Here is a 14,868-nt window from a genome sequence, read left to right as displayed (position 1 = left end):
AGTGTGGGAGGGGGTTAACCCCTTAATTACTATAGCGGTTACTAACTGCTAAGGCGATTAAGGGGTTAGTGGCCATTAGTTTGGTTTGTATTGTTTTGTTGCTGCCACGGTGACATGCAACTTTCATTTACTTTATGCTGGCTGGATAATGTTTTATTTTTAATGGTCAAATGTGCTATTATCCATATCTGGATAATAGTATTTTTGCCCATCATTGTACTGTATGGGTTGGGGGGGTTGTTGTGTCTAGAGGAGGTGGAAAGTAGGGTAGTTGTATTTTAATGTTTCTTGGGGGAAGAGGGATTGGGTGAAAGGGGTACTCAGCCCATGGTGGGTGGTTAAGTCTCTCAGGTGGGTAGCGGGAGTGGTTAACCCTTTCATTCACAAACCATTCTGTGTGAACTTTTTTCTTTCCAGCTACTACTGAAATTAGGGGGTCACCTTATATTCCAGGTAGCCTTATAATCAGGCAAAAGAAGAAATCCTGCGGGAGGTAAGCGGAGCACAGCAGAGGAAATGCAGGGGCTAAACACCAAGATAAATAAAAGTCCTTTATTGCATCATCGACATCATGGTAAGTGGTGAGTAAAAATCTCTTACGCGTTTCAGGCGTCTGCCCTTTATCAAATATGGTGTAATTCAAGTCACAGTCTCCATCTCCTGAAACCTTTATTATAAATTACTTCAAAACAATTTAAAACAGATAGAAAAAATTACTAGTCTCCGCTCTAGACCTTTATAGATATTGTATGTCCCCTTGGGCTCTCTAACCCACAATAAATAACCCGCAGATCAAAACCCAAGAGATAAAATTGTCAAAAAAAAGTACCAGTTTAATATGGTCTCTAATTCATGTAATTTTCTTTTTTCGTTAAAATAGCGGATCTATATTTTGCCTCTGTATTTCAAGCAAAACCACAGTGTTTGGAAAGATATTTTTTTTAAATGAACAATTGAATGAGAGATAACGAGTGCAGATACCGATCCATGATTTGCCTCTTTTTGACAATTTTTTTAGTTTGGTTTTGTTAAAGTTCAAACAGACTCTTTATTATAACTGAATTCTTGAAACTTGTGTGACATCCCATGCACGGCAGGGCTAATCTGGGATGAAAGCAATAGAAAATATAGTACCCGGTTTTGGGAACGACCAATCCCATCTTGAATCCTCTAAAATATATTATTTACATTGAAGTGTGAAAGGGGTTTCAAACTCCATAAGATGCTAATGCAACCTTTTAGGTTTTTTTTTTAGTCATGTAGCAGCTTTAAATATAACAAACTTGTTAATAAAGTGTGTGCTTAAATGTGATGTCTTGAGGCAATCTTGGAGCTAAATTGAAGCAAATAATGTCACTTTCATCTTGAATATTTTAGCACCAATGTTGTGCTTAAGGCTATAATGCTCTAATCTTTTCTCCACGTGTTTCAGTTTGAGATTTTGGGATTGTCACACAGTATGAGAATTTAATATTGCCGTCATGCATGTATTATAATTAAGGATGGGCACGTTCCCGGGTTCCAAAATCTGTACTTTATTGATTTAGCATTTGATTCGAGTTCAAAACAGATTGAAGAAAATGTGTAGGTTGATTCCAACTCTGAGTCAAAACCAAGAAAAGCTTATTGTCTGATAGATTGATTTCTGTTGGGGTTTTTTTTTGGTCATAAACTGATAGAATATTTAGAAAACAAAACTTCAAACTTTTGCACAAAGTTAAAAAGTTTGACCCCAAAAAATGAATAAATAAAATTAATTGAGTTGAACCAAAAAATGTTTAGAACTAAAAACAAAAACACCAGTGAAAGTGCCCCCCCCTTAATTATAAAAGGATGCACTATTTTTTTCGTCACTGTGCATCACTTTTTCAACTAGCAACAAAAAAGTCCACCAAATCTGAGATGGCATAAGGTTCCCAATATTATCAAATGAAAGAAAATTCCTTCTAATGTTTGGCAAAAGCGTTAGCAGAAAATGGGGCAATGCGTCAAAAGTGAAGCACTTTCTCATCGCTGGAGAAGAGCAAAGCTCCAAACAAATGAAATTAGGTGTTAGGCCCAAATCAGAAAGTGAATGCCTGCGCTTCTTCCATTGGGCTAACAATAAATGGGGAAATAAATACAGTATACATAGTGAAACCTAAGTCTGTAAAACAAAGGAGACCTTTGGTTACAGCCTTTGATCAAATAATGACAAGCCTGCTAACCAACGTCAAGGTAAGTCTCAGTAGTAGGTCCCTATGCTAAATGCATACAAATGTTCGGTGAAATATACCCTGAAGGGGTTAATAAACTAAGCATAATCTTATGTAACTTAGTGCAGTTAAAAACTGGTACTTTATATACTGTACCAGTGAAGATACTTTACATGTGTGCAAGTAAAGTGAAAAGTAAATTTACAGGGACCTTACTGGGAGATTATATACATTGAAGGCCCAAATCAGTCTTGATACATATGTAACCCTGCTTCCCCCCCTTTACCCAGACTCTGCGGTGGTGTCTAGAGTGCATGAGGGCGGATTACATGCGGTGTGGTGCGTACCTGTGAGGAACAGGAGGGCCTGAGCTTCCCGCAATGTTGTGGGGGAGCCAGGACCGGGCTTCTGGGGTGGTAGCCTCCATGATCTCTTAGTGGTGCAGCGCCTCCATCTTCTATACTCCCAGGAATATGGGACAGGACCGGTATAGAAGAACCCCTTGGGTCCCAGGGTAGTACTTTCCAAGTCACACACAGTCTTTGATGATAATGAATAGTCTCTTTTATTGACAGAGCAGCAATATCCCAATGATAGTGGCTTTCAACAGCCGCAACAACAATAGCCCGGACGGGTTATTACGCCGCTCGCCCTGCACCCAAATAATTCCTCCTCTCCTTCCCTCCAAGTCGCTCCTCCGGCAGGATGGTCTGGGCTAGGGCTTCAATACCCCGTGGCCCACCCCCGAGGTTAGCCTCGAGGTGGGTCTTGGATTCTCCCCATCACCCCTGGCAGTGGGGTGAGGGCATTGGTCCACCAAGTCTATAATTCTATCAGCTCTACTAAAGGACGCTGAATCTTTCCGCTCTTCTCTCTCTTGCACTCTGCGCAGGGGAGATCGTAGCCTCCTCCAAATCCTCGGACCGATACGCAGGATTCCTTGACTCATGGCATATTAATTGCACTGCATACTCTCAGCATAACTAACCAGCAACTCCAGACTCTCGATATCACTATTAACTCTCTCTAGCTCTACTCACCGGAGTTGGCTGCTAAATATAGAGGTAGCCCGGCCCCTCGTGATGTCAGCAGAACTTCCCCTCTTGCTCACGCCTGCAGCAGAGTCCCGGCCTGCATCTACCACTCAGGATAGGGCTATGAAGGGGGAAAACCCATGATGATTACTGGTGCCTGATCTTAACAGGACTTACCACAGCAGAAGGAGATAGGTATAGCCTGTGCTGTTTACAGGGGGCTACACATAGATCCTGATTTATTAAATTAATAAAAATATCCATCTAAAAGCAATCCATGTTATTCCTTCTGGTGCTATTATTAACACTTTATTACATCTTATTACACATATTGCCAATCTCTCCCCCAGTTTGACAACCAAGTCACTTTGATATGCAATCCACATTGTCTGTTATTTCTGGCAAAATGCATTAAAATATACAAAGAAGAAAAAAAAAGGAGCAACTGTATTTGCATAATTCTAATCAATCTGCAGAGCAATAAACCTTTCTAAAAAAAATATCACAATTTGTACATTTTCTGTGGGTTATATTTAGAATGTTTGTTCTTTCCTGTCCTCATTCAGTGACACACCCACATATTAATATTCTAATGGTAGTCTTGCATCGTGTCTGAGTAAACGAGCACATATTGAGCATACAGAGGACATATAGATATCACAGCTGCATCTGAGATAGCAATTGCTGTCACAGTAGAATGACTTCTGTGAAATTTGTGTGATCTTGGCAAAAACAATTGCATTTTAGTGGAACATTTCTGGTTGGTAAGAGATGATTCCATTGAAGTCTGAGACAACTAATGACATGCTAAAAATGGGTTACACTGGCTTCTAGTCGGCAAGAACCACTGCAAATGAATTGTATTTGAAATACCTGTGAGATGAATCCACTATACCTTTTTATTAAAACCCAAAAATGCCAGCTACTGTACATTGTACTTTATTAAGAATGTAATCTAAATTAAACTGATTACATTCTTTTTAGTTTGTTCTTCATTTGTGTGGAGATAGACACATTTTTTTTCCCCAAACTTCAAATTTGTTCTAAATTTCACAATCTCACAAACAGAACTTTTGTTATTAGGCAAAAGTTCACAAATACAAATACACACACACACACACACACACACATATTAAAAAAAGAAAGCACCATATGTGCGATTTTAGGAATTTTCCTTGAAATTTAAATAAAAACCAGAGAATCTAATTTTGACAAATTCTTTCATACCTATATGTAGATATGTATATCTTTATTTAAATAGTGCCATCCATGTTCATAGCGCTTCACAGCAATAATATGCGTGACATAATAATATAACACAATGGGAATAAGCGCTTGAGACATATGTAACATTAGGAAAAGGAGTCCCTCCTCTGAAGAGCTTACAATTTAAGTCGTAAATTGGGAGGCTTATACTTAAGCAGAATACACAGCTCACGTGTCAGGGGGCAGTTATCTTTGATCTGTGATGTCACATGAGACGTATTAAAGTATTTAAAGAAGCTGAAGTGCAGTGAAATCTATCACTAATCCTTTTGTTTTCGGCTTCTTCTGACACACAACTTTCTCAGGGTCAAAATGTAAATTACACGAAGAAAAAAATGAATGAGCGAATAGAGCAAATTTGTACAGTTCTGGGAATAGCACATCAGGAAGATTAGTAATGTATATCAGTGTACTTCAGCTCTTTTAATACATCATGGCTCGGATAGATCAAACGCTGTTAATGTGAAGTTAATATCGCACTCGGTAAAATAAACAAGAAGAAATACTCACCCTATCTTCACATGCTATTAACAGAGAATCCCGGGCTTTATTGCAACTTCAAATCCAACTTCCAGCATCCAGGATGGCAATGGATTGAGAAGAGGCATCCAACTAGGATTATTTTCATACTTACATATTGTTCTTAATTTTTGAGGGCTTGGACTGCTTTTTAATCCTTTTTTTTTTTCACATTGCCATTTTTATATATAATTTTAATTGGCCATCGGCTTGAATTGTTTTTTTTTTTATGTTTAGGCATCATGCCTTTATTGGATTTTTCAGCGGGTGCCTGATGAAAACGAGGACGGCCTTCATCCTGTCTGGGGTAAGTAATACATTTATTTATGTAGAGACCATGTTAATTGCTAATGTGGTTATCTAGGCCTCCATCAATGGATTTAATGGCTTAGTTTTGATTATGTATTTATTGTAATGTCTATTTTAATTAATGTATTTTTGTTATAACTTTCAATGGACAAAAGTTCTATTAGACACATTTGACTAATAGGGCTATTACCATTACTGTAGGGGTGAGAGTGATGGGGTTAGTTGCCCCTTATGGTCTCCTAGGGGTGGTGGTGGGAGGGGTAATCCCTTTGTTACCTTAGCGGTTAGGAAAGCATTACTTAGCAATGCTTTACTAGCCACTAAAGTAGGTATGGAGGGTATGTTATGTATTTTTATATCTTTAATTCTTATATTTTTTTAATACAGCTTACATTGATTGCCAAAGTGGCTATCTAGGCCCCAATTGAGAAAGCATAGGTTGCCACAGTGACAATCAATGGTTGTATGGCTAAAATGTAAGGTAACATTTTTTTAATGTTGTGGTTTATATTTTTGAAGAAGTGTTTATTTATTTTTTATGGCCATAAGCACAATCAGCCATTTGGCTAATAGGGCTATGTTTCATAAGTCTAAAATGGGTTTGGCAGATTTGTTTAGTGGGAGGGAGGTGTGATGTGGATAATTCCCCTGAGGTGGGTGGCTAGGTCTCCGGGTGGGTGGTGGCAGGAGGGATGGCGGAAGTGGTTAACTCCTTGGTTACCCTAGTGGTTAGTAAAGCAGTTTAATCCTTGTATCAACCCCTTTGTAACCCTTTGTGGTCAGCTAGACATGTAAACACATGACTAGTTGACATGTGGGCTACTATGCAGTTAATATTTGCTGTATTGCATTTAAAGTAATATTTTATCATTTATTTCAGGTTGAGTTAGGTTATATTGCCTATGTAGATAATGTCAATATATTGCCATTACATCTATAGGAAAGATAGGGCTAACCCCAGTCTGGAGCAGGTGATGAAATATTTACGATATTTCTGGCGTTAATCCCATTCCGGAATTTGTATGAACGTCAACACCAAAAAATTATGCATCTATTATTTATGGGATTAGATACTTGTAAATCCGATAAAAAGCACATTATTTTTGCCGGTGCAATGTTGATGTATTGCACTATAAAAAAACACACACTTTTTTGGGGCGATAATACAGCATTTTTAGGTTACCACAGTTTGATGTATCTGGCCCCATGTGTTATAAAGGACATCACATATAAATATGGCTTCCTTAGTAATATGAAAGATATAGCCTGCCTATAATTCAGTTGTGTTGTTGGTAAGGTGTGAAGGAGTTCTGCAAAAGGGAATTTACTCATATCTGTCACATAAGAAATAGCCCCTTCTTTTTATGATTTATTTAATTACCATACCTTGCATTTACCAAATCCTGATTTTTAATTTCATCCTTATTATCTTGTTTTCCTGTTGATGCATTTTTCCTACTTTGCTCTCACACTTTGTCCCTAGCTGCCTTTTTATCCCCTCACTTCTTCTTTTCTTGCGGTATTTCTGAGCATGGCTGCACAGAGAAGCACTTCTGCAAGTGCTAATAGCAAAGCCTTTAAAAAAAAAAAAGCCAATAACTACAGACCGAGCTTGGTGAAAAAGGGTCATGGTGGTTAGAGTTAAAGGGGTTGATGGGGAGGACAGGCTGTTATCACTTCCCGCTCCACATCTAAAGCAATGGGGAGAAAAAATCCTTCTTTTGACATGACAGAATTCTCGATAGTTAGTGGGGGATGAAATATAACAATTCTTATAGCGCTCTTTGATTCTGTGCTAGCATATATCCTGTTTACTGGGATTGATATACATAAAAAGGATCTCTTTATGAAGTCTAAGCTGATAAAGGAAGGTGTTTATTAAGAACTGCAGCCATATGTTTAAAGCAGCAGTCACTGCATACATGGGATTATCTCTAAGGTAAAAGCATCCAGCCATGAAACACATTTTCTATCATTATAATTATTATAAATTCAGCTGCAGTGTACACAGGGGGTCATTTCTCAGCACATGCCCTCGTTCTGTAAAGATTGTAGTTCAAAGTTCTACAAGCCGTATTGGTCCTGGGGAAAAGCAGATTCTATGTAGATTGTGATATCTTTTAGCGGACCATCATTAGAGTCTCTCATAGATGAAAGTATAGTGTATCGATAAACGAAGGTTCACCAATCTCTCCAGGTATACTGGAACTAAATAAAAACAGTTTATTGCATCTAGAACACCAGTGTGGTTTGAACCGTTGCACTATTTTTATCTTGTTGGATGCAATAAACTGGTTTCAGTGCATTAAATACCTGCATGCGGGGGGCCTTTTTTTTCTACATACTATTTTTGAACTGGTGTGGTTTTCCTGGTGGCACCCCATGAAGATTAGTGACAGCTTTTTTCTATATGAACTTTGTATATTCTTTTTGTATGTCCCAATACTTTGTTATTTTTCTATATTGTTGAAAGTCTAGTGTACCCACGGCCGCCGAGAGGGGGAGGGGTACGACAGCTAGTATAGTAGGGCCACGCTTTTCGGTGTTCCGCTAAAATGGCGGTTTTATAAATGAATGTTTCCTTACTTCACCCTTGTATGTTATTGTTATGCAGCGCAACCTCTCCACACGCGCACGCTCGCGCCACCTCCCTCCTCGGTTCCCGCCCAATCCCTTCTCGGCTCAACTCCATTTGCTTCCGGAATGCTGCATTCTGGGACGGAGTAGGACTAGGAGCGAGAAGGGACGGGATGTCGCGGGTGAACACAGCCTTTTTTTTGTGCAGAGCCCACCGATTCTTTGTTCTGCTTTTCGGTGCTTTTTGCTTTTCGGTGGGTGTCTGGAACCTAACCCGCTATATGAGCGGGGCCCTACTGTACTGCTGTCCCAGGCCAGTGGGCAAGAGGCCCAGACCCCTTCCTGCAAGTCATTGAGCTGAAGGATGCAGGCACAGGGGGAAATCCCTTCCTCTCTGCTGAGCAATGAGTGGGCGGAGTCTCCATCAGTGGGTGGAGCCATGGAGGAGAGCAGTGCTGGAGCATGCAGCTGAGAGGTGAGAAGGAAGGGACAGATTAGGGGGAGAAAGACATGAAAGGTAAAGAAGAGATCTTGAAAGGAAGAGTGAAAAAAAAGAGAAAATAGAAGGAGAGAAATACATAAGAGGGTAAAGAAAGGTATGAGGGGGTGTTAAAGAGTAGAGATACACTATGTGTGTGAAAAGAGAGATGGGGAAATAAAGAGGCTTTGGGAGGGAGAAAAATAGACAAGGTGAAATTAATGAGGTAAATACATAAGGGGAGATCTAACATAAATAATGATATATATATCGGGTGCAACAAAATAAAGACATGCTGGAGGAGAGGAGAGAGAAAGACATGCTGGCGGGAGAGAGACAGACATGCTGGGGGTGGGGGGAAGGAGAGAGAAAGATATGCTGTGTAGAGAAGAGAAAGAAAGACATTCTCGAGGAAGAGGAGAGGGAAAGACATGCTAGGGGAAGAGGAGAGAGATGGTGGGGGGGTGGAGAGAAAGACATGCTTGGGGGGGAGGAGAGAGAAAGACATGCAGGGGGAGAGGAGAGAAGGACATGCTGGGTGGGGAGAGGAAAGACAGACATGCTGGATGGGGAGAGGAGAGAGACATGCTGGGTAGGGAGAGGAGAGACAGACATGCTGGGTAGGGAGAGGAGAGACAGACATGCTGGGTGAGGAGAGACAGACATGCTGGGTGGGGAGAGGAGAGACAGACATGCTGGGTGAGGAGAGGAGAGACAGACATGCTGGGTGGGGAGAGGAGAGACAGTCATGGTTGGTGGGGAGAGGAGAGACAGACATGTTGGGTAGGGAAAGGAAACCCAGACATGCTGGGTGGGGAGAGGAGAGACAGACATGCTGGGTGGGTAGAGGAGAGCCAGACATGCTGGGTGGGGAGAGGAGAAACAGACATGCTAGGTGGGGAGAGGAGAGCCAGACATGCTGGGTGGGGAGAGGAGAGCCAGACATGCTGGGTGGGGAGAGGAGAGACAGACATGTTTGGTGGGGAGAGGAGAGACAGACATGCTAGGCGGGGAGAGGAGAGACAGACATGTTGGGTGGGGAGAGGAGAGACAGACATGTTGGGTGGGGAGAGGAGAGACAGAAATGCTGGGTGGGGAGAGGAGTGCCAGACATGCTGGGTGGGGAGAGGAGAGACAGACATGCTGAGTGGGGAGAGGAGAGCCAGACATGCTGGGTGGGGAGAGGAGAGACAGACATGCTGGGTGGGGAGAGGAGAGACAGACATGCTGGGTGGGGAGAGGAGAGACAGACATGCTGGGTAGGGAGAGGAGAGACAGACATGTTGGGAAAGGAGAGGAGAGACAGACATGCTGGGTGGGGAGAGGAGAGACAAACATGCTGGGTGGGGAGAGGAGTGACAGACATGCTGGGTGGGGAGAGGAGAGACAGACATGCTGGGTGGGGAGAAGAGAGACAGACATGCTGGGTAGCGAGAGGAGAGACAGACATGATTGGTGGGGAGAGGAAAGAAGGACATGCTAGGGGAACAGGAGAAAGATGCTGGGGGAGAGAGTACAAAAATACGTGCTGGAGGAGGGAGAGGAAAGAGAAATATAATAAGGTGAAGAGGGGAGAAAAAAAACATGTTGGGAGAAAGACACTAGGCAGAAAAGGAGGGAAAAAGGTGTGAGGAGTAGGGGAGAATAAAGGGACATGGCAGGGAAAAGTTAACCGGAGTATAACTGTAGGCGAGCAAAGAATGGGGACCCGTTCTTCAAATTTGCCCTAGGCCCAACACAGTCTGTTGTTGACCCTTAGGTAATGTATAAGGTTTTGAAAGCTTTGTACACTATCATTTCATCTACTTTACATGTAGCACCCTGCTAGGAATTCCCTTGCCCTGCATTTCAGCACTGGTAGCTTCCGGCAGTGCCAGGGTTAACAGTCCTAACCCTGTTACACATGTGTGTAAGTTACTATTATGTTTCTCTAAATGTTTCACTTCCAAGCACATGATAGGCCCTGTGCTTCTCTGGAAGTTGCTAGATGGTCACATGTCTGGTAGTGTGTCAAGTGGCAACAGTTATTCTGCCCAGTTACTGGGACAGAGTATTGGCCACCTCCTAGGTACCCCACCAAATTTATTCCCAGACCTCCAAGAGACCCCATACCTTCAGACCCCATACTCCAAATTAACACCAGGGAGGTCTCCCGGCTATGCTAGTCTGTGGGGCAGGTAAGAAACGACAGACATCCTTTATTATTTTCAGCATAGGGATTGTATCCCAATGTTAGGGGCCCCATAAAAAAAGGTGCTGAGAACGATCTACATGGCTGTAGGGAATAGTTTTCATCCTCAGGGCAACTAAGGGCCACTGGGGTGGACTGCCAGTGATTTCTAGACAAGGGTCTGGATCTGCGACTTGGCAGGACAAGACGCTCTAGTAGAGAGTTGAGCCACTACGTGACTCGCCAGTGAAAGAGACGGATTGACATTTGTTTCTGCATTCTGAAAACCAGTCCTGGTTATCCAGGACTGTACTGATAATTCTATATGTTTTCTAATAAAGATCAGTTATAAAGTTCCTAGCGCCCTCTTTTGTTCACCATAACGCCCTTACACAAGCTGGCACCAACTCACCATCAACCCTGAGAAGTATAAGGTAACCGCTGAGCTAATATACCCCTTTGAACATGTCTAAACCATGTCAGAACCACAGAGACTGTTGCTAACCCTTTTATTTTTCCTGTACAACCTATCCTGCTGCGGGGGGGGGGGGGGATAGCGTGTTACATACAGTATGAAGAACCGAGATATTGGCTCGCTAAACTGTATCACATCATAACCTAAAACCTTCTATACCGCTTACAAACTATTTTGGTGATAGGTGAATTTTTCGCAACCCTATGAGAACTTGGTGAGTTTCATCCTTCTAGTTCGCTTCAATCGTCAGGTTCGCAATAAGTTTACATAACTCTAAAAAGTCAGTGGGTATTGAATTTTTGGTTTCAATTGGTTAACTTCTTCTTTGGAAATGAGCTGAAACACACACACACACACACACACACACACACACACACACACACACACACACACACACACACACACACACACACACACACACACATACATATATATATTGATTTTTATATATATATATATATATATATATATATATATATATATATATATATATATATATATATATATATGTAACGGTTCCCCCCCCCAATCTCATATTGGCCCCTTACGTGAGGAAACAGCCCCCCTGGACACCACTCCTAGTCAGGGCCCTAGACGCTGTCCTTGCTCTTCCCTTACTCTCTAATAGATTAAGGGGAATAGTCTACCAACCTCTCCCCTAGGGGAGGGCCACAATCCTTGCCAGAGCCCTGGCAGTGTGTTGGGTCAGACAGTCTCATTCAAGTGAGATGAGACACACACCCTAAATTCAGGCAGTGTTGCATACTATATAGCTCCAGTAGGCACCACCCCTGTGTCACTGTAATTGGACACAGAGCATGATGTCACTTCCTTCACTACACAATACACATCACAGGGGATGAGGGCAAACCTCATGATTACTCCTGGCAAACCTGCCCTTTTAACAGGGATTATTGCACAGGAGGAGAGAGGCATGTAACCCCAAAATTGCACAGGGCTACAATCTCCCTCTGGTGGATCCAATGGTCCCTACTTGGTCCTAAATTTGTGGGGCCTTCCGTCAAACAGGCAACTGCAAAACATACAGGAAACAACAATATCATCAATACAAAAATACTTTGGAACACACCATTCATAATTCAACCTAATGCCTATCACCATAACTGCATTACTGTATTCAGAACCATCATATTACTACAGATAGGGTACTACTAGGATTACTCCCTAGGAGAATCCAAGCTTCAATAGTAATGTCTGGGGTCAGGCTTCTTTACCTCTCGCCGTTGTGATCAATAATTGTAATATGGTATGATCTAGACCAGGGGAGCGCAAACTTTTTGTGCTGCGCCCCCCTGTCTCTCTGCCCCGGCTCTCGCGCCCCCCTGCCTTCCTTCAGCCGCGTCTGATGACGCTGCGTGTGACGTCAGGTCACATGGTGCCGCGGCGTCTATTGACGCCGCGTTGCCATGGTGACGCAACACAGACGGCTGAATCCCGGTAAGTAAACAGTTGCAGGGGCCTCACGCGATCCCCCGGCATTTAATTTAAATGCCTGGGGGAAGAGCGCGGGGCCTCTGCAACTGCCCGCGCCCCCCCAGCACAATCTCCCGCTCCCCCTGGGGGTCGCGCCCCCCACTTTGCGCACCGCTGATCTAGACGGCCCATTTTCTGGTCTATTCTCCATTTTATGCATGTAAATGTTGCGCCCAACACTCCAAACCCTCATCAGATAACATATCCTAGCCTCTGTTCTGTGTTCAGAGTAACTAGACTTTGACTTGAGGTAGTACTCCACTTATCCAGGTACCCCGATTTTCCTCTATCTCCTGCATTAGAGGCTCGGGAACATAAGGATACTCCAATCCATGAGATTTCTTATACCTTGCTATATGGCCCTCTCAGTCCTGCTTATCCTCACTAGCTTCTTATTCTCTGCTTTGCCTGGCAGAACCCATGACAATGGTTCTTCAGGGGCAATGAGATCATATAGTATAGAGGACCCCTTTTGGATGACTATTCCCTTCTGGATTTCATCCCACCTCCTCACTAACTCCTCATGGCTTTCCTCAGCCGAGTATTCACCCACATCCCACCAGTGATCATCTACATCTCCCCGCATTAAGATAAATCTGGTGCGGTCCAACCACTCAGAATACCCCTCATACAACGGAGCCCACCACTTGGTGCTAAGCTCCGATGACTGCTTCTTTACTGCTTACGCAGTCTCAGACTCCTCAGTCTCTCCACCAGAAGAGAAACCAGATGTAGTATTTGAACGGGTGGCAGTCCCATAACGTTTTGGCCTTCCCCTTACAATATGGGTATAATTTGTGGGATTCATTTTCGGGGTTGTCACAGCAGGTATTACTTCCCTCCCCGACCCCTCATCAGACGTAAAACAGTCACCCCAGTCCATGGCCAATCAAGGCTGTTCCGAAGTGTCCCGTGACTCCCCAGACCACTCTGGGCTCAATCGGGACCCCGAGGGAGACATGACAGGGGCAGAGATAGGGGCAGTGGCCTTGGGCTAAGGGAAAGGAGAAGTGTTCTTATGTTGCGGTATTGTAATTAACAGCTGGGCTATGTCGCGACCCATTGTGACGTTGGGCAGAGCAGGCACACCACTCTTCTTGTTGCCTCGATTCTTCACCGCTTGCGATACCTGTCCATTTCTTCCTGGGACAGACTGGTACTGATCAGCTGCGATGACGAATGCTTCCGGTCGGCTCCGCTGTGGCTACCGGAAGTGACGTCATCATTCTCTCGTGAGGGCGCGCCATCTTGGGTGGGGTCCCCCACCTGAACTTCCTCCTCCATCTCGACGTCCAGCGCCGGATATTCAACGTCGCCCCTCAGCTCCACTTGGGCCTTGGTCGGGCCTTTTTCTTCGGCCGCCTCCATCGGAGCCTGTGGGAGGTAAGAGGGTAACTCACCACTCCGTTCGCTTGCGATGAGATCCTCTTCCTCCGACACGCTGGGAGTCGCCATGGCCGTGGGACTCTTCCGCTGCTCCGGCCACACCAGCGTGTGCTGTCGGGAAATATCTATATTCAACAGCTCGAGATCACTGGTAAGTAGCTTTTCCTTCTTTTCAGCACTGCTGTAGTGGCCCGCCGGTAGGCGCATCACCACCGATGCACGGCTCCCGCTATCATCGTCCTACGAGGCGGATGCAGAGGATGGTAAGGGTACCTCCGCAGGGCACCGACAGCGAGGTTCCAGGTTGTCGCTGCGGTTGCAGGCCTCAGCGCCATCCTTCTTGGGCACCATCATTAGTAGCGATCCCCATTCTCCGGGATCGACCTCCTCTTTCTTGATTTTTGGCAAGGCCCCAGCCGTCAGCATGGCTGTATCTCCTCCCGCCTCCGCGTGCCCAGTCACGAACGGCTCCACGGCCCATAAGTAGTGGATGCCGCATTGAGGGCATCTCGCCGTGGTGCTGGCTTCTCCACCCGGTAGCCTACACTGCATACATAGGCACCACAGAATCTCTCTATCACCCGTCTTCACTACCAGGAAGCCTCGTGGAAGTTGGTAAGGGTGTATGTCAAAGTCCGCCATGGCACAGCTAGTAGTTGCACTGGTTAAGGGAGACACATGGCACAGTAGTCTCTCACCAGCTCTTCGCAACTGAGGGACAGGAAGCGCACATCAGGCTCCTCCTTCAGTCAGTTCAGACTTCCATTGGCAGATGCAGGGACCGCTCCCTCTGGTGGAGATTAGAGGAGGGACCCAGAGCTTCACATCATGACCCAGAATCGACTCTGAGCCTGTCACATCCCAGGAGGGCACGGCCACGGCTTTCGCGCCCCTTCCCCGATCAGAGTGGGGGCTTTTTTTTCATGCTACTCCCAGCCAGGTTCTTGTAAAATCATTTTCTGTAC

The sequence above is a fragment of the Ascaphus truei genome, chromosome 5 (genome assembly GCF_040206685.1).
Source record: "Ascaphus truei isolate aAscTru1 chromosome 5, aAscTru1.hap1, whole genome shotgun sequence".
In the NCBI taxonomy this organism is placed as follows: Eukaryota; Metazoa; Chordata; class Amphibia; order Anura; family Ascaphidae; genus Ascaphus; species Ascaphus truei.
This window is presented reverse-complemented; position numbering follows the sequence as displayed.